We start from the raw sequence: 6,000 nt of genomic DNA on the forward strand, positions 1-6,000 counted from the left end.
GATTTGAGCTGTGATGCTTGCTGTGATTCCAGGGAAGAAATGGAAGAGTAAAGGAGAGAGGGCTGGAAGGTTACCTTTGCCTGTACAGCTGCTGGGAATGTCTGTGCACAGCCACAGGATGTGCTTGGCAGCAGTTTTGGAAGTGTCACCCCAACCTGGAGCTCCACCCCAGTTCAGCACCACACTGGGAGCACTGGTGTCCCAGCAGCAGTGGCACATGGGGATGGGCACAGGCTCCTGGCACCTACACTCAGCTCTTCCACAGAGCCACTCAATGCTCAGGGTTGGAAAGGAGAGCTGGATATCATGCCAAAGCAGTTTGGCACTCACCTCCCAGCTGCAGCAGGTGACCAGAGGGTTTAGGGTGGCAATGCCCCTTCTCCCCATCCCCTACATCTCCATGTCCTCCCTGGTTTTTCCATATAAATGCTGTGGGAATGTTCACCTCTATCCCTTTCCCCTGTAGAGCTGCAGCCCATCCTCCCAGCTGCAGATCTGCAGAGTCACAGGATGCTCTGGTAGCTCTGCCTGGTGTTTGTGGCATGGTCTGAGCAGGTCACAGGATGCTCTGGTAGCTCTGCCTGGTGTTTAGGGAATGGTCTGAGCAGGCCATGCCGAGAGGAAAAGCTCCTGGAGGGTGGACACGTGTTCCAGGCACACGGGACAGATGATTTCTGGCTGCAACTCCCCGGAGCCTGGCACAGCCACTGTGCTGGCAACCACGTGCTGCTCACAGCAAATGTAACTATGGCAAACACACAGCTGGCATGGCAGCAACTGCAACTGGTGAGCAGCCTGGGGGATGTGAGCCAGAGCAGAGAAACTCTGCACATCTCTGCCTTGAGATTACAGCCTGCTGAGCCCCTCTCTTAGCTCCAGGCCTGTTTCCCTGCTGCCTTTCCCCAGAGAAATAAAGTGCATTGGACAAGCGTGTGTGTGTGAGGTTTTACCTTGTCCCCTGTGGCAGCTTTTGGAGCTCTGGGCTCAGGTGAGGCCAAGGTGACAGTGAAGCTGCCCATGGTGAGAAAGAGAGCCCTTAGGGAAGGGAAGGGGTCGGTTAAAGGTGTTTCTTTTTGGGCACCACAAGAGGCACAAAGGTGTTTGCTGCTGCAGAGCTGGCTCTGGGGTTCAGGGCTGTCGGAGCTCAGTGCATCCCTCCGGGTGTCCAGAGTTGCCAAAGACCCTGCCAGGGGGCTGGGAGACCCTGGCATGCTGCCCAGAACACCTGGGGATTTGATTTTGACCCTTGGAGCAAGTTACCAGTTTTGTATGAGGACCTGAAAGTCACAGAGGTTTGAATAGTGTAATAACAAAATGATCACAGGGTGAAAATGTAGATTTTAGGATTTTTGGTATGGGGGTTATGGGGACAAGATGGAGGAATCTGGGCGTGTCCAGTCTTTCTCCTCCTTCTTCTTGTTCTCCATTTTCTGCTGTGATATTGGCACTTTGGGTTTGGTTTAGAGTAGAAGTGCACTGTCTAACATAGGTGATAGGTATTGGGAATTAAGTGTAAATATGTTATACGTAGTTTGCAGTATAAAAGGACAACACAGAGTGCCTGTGGCTGCCCTGCTGAGCAGATCTCAGCTGGGCAGAAAGAAAATTTTACAGATAAGAATTAATAAACAACCTCAAGACTGAAAAGTGAAGAGTCCAGACTCGTTCTTCAGCTGCTTGGGCTGAAGCAGAGACATCCTGCACATCTCAGGGCAGCAATTATCAACAGCACCCCAAGACTGGGCAGTGCCAGATCCACGTGTGCAGCTCTGAGCCCTGGACTGGGAGCAGGATTGGGCTGTTCCAGCAAAATCCCCCTCACCAAGGCTGGGACAGCCCCTGTGCCCACTGTGCCACAGCCACCAGCTGACCCCTGTGCTCCCTGGAGCAGCTTTTCTGCCTCTCCCGAGCCATGGGGCTGCTCCAGGATGGGCATGGGCTGCTCTAGGTGAGATATTTCATATTGCACAGCCCTTCCCAGGGTTATGCAACAGCCTCTGAGCCCGTGTGTGTACTCAGATGTCTTCATGCTGCTCTGTATCTAATTGAATTACGTGCTTCCTGTCTCATTTAGCTTAGCAGCCTCCCGCGGCTCCGGCCCCGTGCCCTCCATTATCAGCCCTTGTTTTGGAATACAAAAAACTCTTCTCTGTCGCAACGCCTGGGGCCAGGCTGCCTTCCCAGAGCCCTGCCAGCATCAATCCACCTCCCAGCCATAGGGTCGGATTTCATCTGCACCAGGAAGGTCTAGGTTGGGCTGAGAAGGCATCCACAGGCAGCATTTTGGGAGGTACAGCCACCCCCAGCAGCAAAACACAAACACCCCATCAGCCTCAGGGATTGGTGTTTCTGGGTTATTTGCAAAATGCCAGCAACTTTGGAAAACACAAAAACCAAAGGTTTCAGCTCCAGAAATGGGGTGGGAAATGGCAAAACAAGGGTTTGGTGACAGGGCTGGGAAGTTGGCTGGGCTGAGAAGGCGCCCACAGCCACCCTTTGGCAAAATTTGGGAGGTACAGCCCCAGCAGCAAAATACACACTCCATCAGCCCCAGTGATTCCTGCTGGCGTTTCTGGGTTAGTGTTTGCAAAATGCCAGCAACTTTGGAAAACACTAAATCAAAATTTTCATCCCCAAACTACAGAAATGGTGTGGGGAATTGGGAAAACAAGGGTTTGGTGACAGGGCTGGGAGGTTGGCTGGGCTGAGAAGACACCCACAGCCAGCCTTTGGCAAAATTTGAGGGGGTACAACCACTGGCTGGCTTCATCCTCAGCAGCAAAACACAAACATCCCATCAGCCCCAGGGATTGGTGTTTCTGGGTTATTTGCAAAATGCCAGCAATTTTGAAAAACATAAAACTAAAGTTTTCAGCCTCAGAAATGGGGTGAGGAATGGGAAAACAAGGGTTTGGTGACAGGGTGCCAAGTGCCCTGTGTATGTGCCCCAGTGCACAGCCAAGCTCTGAGGAGAGCTTCTGGCAGGGGTATTTTTGTGGTTTTGTTCTGTTCAAGTGGAATAAGGGGAAGATGCAGAAAGATTTTTGGAAGGGGAGGCAGGGAGAAGGAAAAGGGGAAGAGCCAGGCTGAGCTGTGCTGTTTTGGGGTCTCACTGCAGGCACGCTCCCCAAGGAATCTGTCTCCAGTTTCTCCTTTCTTCTTTGGCCATCTCTTCTCAGGGATGGCCAAACCTGGAGGCACTCCTGCCATGAAATCAGGGAGGTGCTGACTGCAAAGGAGCAGAAATGGGATGTTTAAAGGCCTTGCTCATGTTGCATAGCCCCTTCCTCCACCTGCAAGCTGTTGATGAGCTCTGGATGTGTTTAAGGAGGGAAGTAAGCCAAGGAGATGGGGATGGGATGGAGTTTGGAGATGGGCTTGGCTTAGACCTGATAATCTTAGAGATCTTTCCCAACCTGAGAAATTCTCTGATGGTGCCAGGGAGGAGCAGGGAAGCTGCCAAGGCTGAGACAGCAGCCAAGAATTTGCAAGTGGCCCCTGAGTAGCCACATTGCAGCTGGGGCTGGGCCATGGGCACAGCTTGTGGGACAGGGACAGTCAGGGGTGGCTGTGAGACACCTTGTCCATGTGGCTGCAGGTGAGCCTGGCTCCACCTGGGGCTGCCGAGCCCATCCAGGATATCCCAGCTGCCCATGAAGGATCCCTCACCCTCACCCACGGGGAGTTTGATGGATTCCCAACACTCCACATTCACATGAGGCACGGGAGGAAATAGCTGCTCTGGATATTTGCAGCAGTGCAGAAAGAGATTATTGAAATAATAATAATAATAATAAAAAAGAATAATTAGAATTACAAATGAGGTTTTCAAGGGGCAGCTGTTACCCACTCTGCCCACGTGCTTGCACAGCTGCACAAGGAGAGGTAGCTGACAGCAGGTACTTTTAATCTTCTCTTTCCGTTCCTAGCACCTGCTTTTTAAAGCCACTGAACAGCCAGCAAAAAAAAAAGCTAAAAGATGATGGCTAAATATATCCTAACTAAGAGGAGAGACAGAGCAGCACTAATGGCAGATCCCTCCTTGGATGCATTCAGATGGGTTTGGCTCGGCGACAGGCTGAGGGAAGAAGCAGCAGATGAAAAGGAAAAACAGCAGAAGAAAAGATTTAGGGGCAAAAATAAAAGGGGGATAGAAAGAAGCCAGAGGGACTGATATATTACACTAGACCCATTTCCAGAGGAAAATTTAATGTTTGGCTTTCAATGCAACACATGTGTGTGCAGAGCACAGAGCAAACACTCACCTTTCACAGGGAGAGAGAGGGGCACCAGGCAGGGTGGGAGCCCTCGGTGTGCCCAGGAGCAGCTGAGATCCAGGTCACTGCTCTTCCTGCTGCCAGACCTGCTCAGGAGGTGCTCAGCCCTTCCTCACTGAAGCCGCACATGGTTCCTGCAGTAAATCTCTGTCCTGGGTTGTAAGATATGGCTTGGGGCTGTGTATTCTCATCTGTCAGAGGTGGGGCACTTCTCTGCTGTTCATTGGGCAGTTTTCTTTATCTCTGCCACAACCAATCCTCCCTCCAGGAGATCTCTTCTGTCCATGGTCCATTAATTATTAATTATCTTCTGTTCATGGCCAGTGAGTGTCCCGGCATGGCTGATCCAATTCCATCATCCCATGGGGAGATGCTCCGCCCAGGGGAGGAGCCAAGCATTCCTACCTGGATACAATCTGAGCTTTGGGACCTCACAGCAGCCTTTGCCCACTGCATTGCCAGAGGAGCAGCTTTCTGCTGCCCTGCATGGCCAGAGGGAGCCCAGGCCCATCTGCAGCAGCCCTGGAGCTGCAGAGGAAAACTCCCCCCTTGTGCAGGATCCCTGCTGCAGCAGAGTCACAGCTGGCACTGCAGGAGGGCTGAGCCCCCATGGGATGGGGCTGGGACACCCCCTGACACACAGGGGAGCAGCTCCTGCTCTGACTCTGGCAGTGGTTTGTTTTCTTGTTTTAATTTTTTTTTATTATTGCATTTGTATTTTTATTTTTCCTGATAAATAACTGTTATTCCTATTCTCATATCTTTGCTTGAGAGCCCCTTAATTTCAAAATTCTAACAATTCAGAGGGAAGGGGTTTACATTTTCCATTTCAGGGGAGCCTCCTGCCTTCCTTAGCAGACACCTGGCTTTTCAAACCAACCCAATCTCTCACCATGCAATTTCCCACTAAGACCTAACCTCACCTCAAGTGCCCGGCATCCTGCCCCTGCTAATGCCTCCCCTTCCCCTTCCCCCCCAATACCCAGAATTGCCCTCAGCTGCTGCCTGATCCTTCCCCAGGCTCCTCCAGACTCCCCAAACTGCTCCATGACTGGCTGGTGACTCTCCCCCTACTCCTGCTCATCCCTCCCTGGTTTATCCCACCAGGATGGAGCAAGCTGAGGGTCAAGTGTGAGCTGCCTGCTGGAGCTCAGAGTGGCTTTTTTATGGTATGGAGAAAGCTCTTCATTTGCTGTTTGCTCTTTGTGACCTCATCAAGCTCCATCCATCCATCCATCCATCCATCCATCCATCCATCCATCCATCCATCCATCCATCCATCCACACTGCTCCCTTTCCCAGGAGCTTGTGTGTCCCCCACTGCTGCTCCTGGTGCAGGGAGCAGGCTCAGCACTCGTTCCCACCTCTGGCCATGATAGTTTTGGGATTTGGGACAGGGAGTCCATCACTTGGCAGCAGCAGGGAGGTGTACTCAGAGAAGGACAGCAATGTGCTGCTGGAAGGCTCCTGGGATTTTCCTTCCTTGCAGGTCCTACTGACTCTTTTCAGACTCATTTCCCCAACCTGGACCTCTGGGGAGCCTGGTTCTAAATTGTTTCTACTGAGGCATCCACAGCTTGGAGCCAACCCATCCTCACTCTGCTGCCCCATCCAGCATGTCTGCACCAGCTTCTTCCCTCCTCTTCCTCCTCAGCAATTTGGCTGGGATTCACCCCTCCATCCCCAGGACTGCAGCTTTTCAGACACTCAGGCAGAGAGCAAA

This window comes from Zonotrichia albicollis, chromosome 8 (genome assembly GCF_047830755.1).
Source record: "Zonotrichia albicollis isolate bZonAlb1 chromosome 8, bZonAlb1.hap1, whole genome shotgun sequence".
In the NCBI taxonomy this organism is placed as follows: Eukaryota; Metazoa; Chordata; class Aves; order Passeriformes; family Passerellidae; genus Zonotrichia; species Zonotrichia albicollis.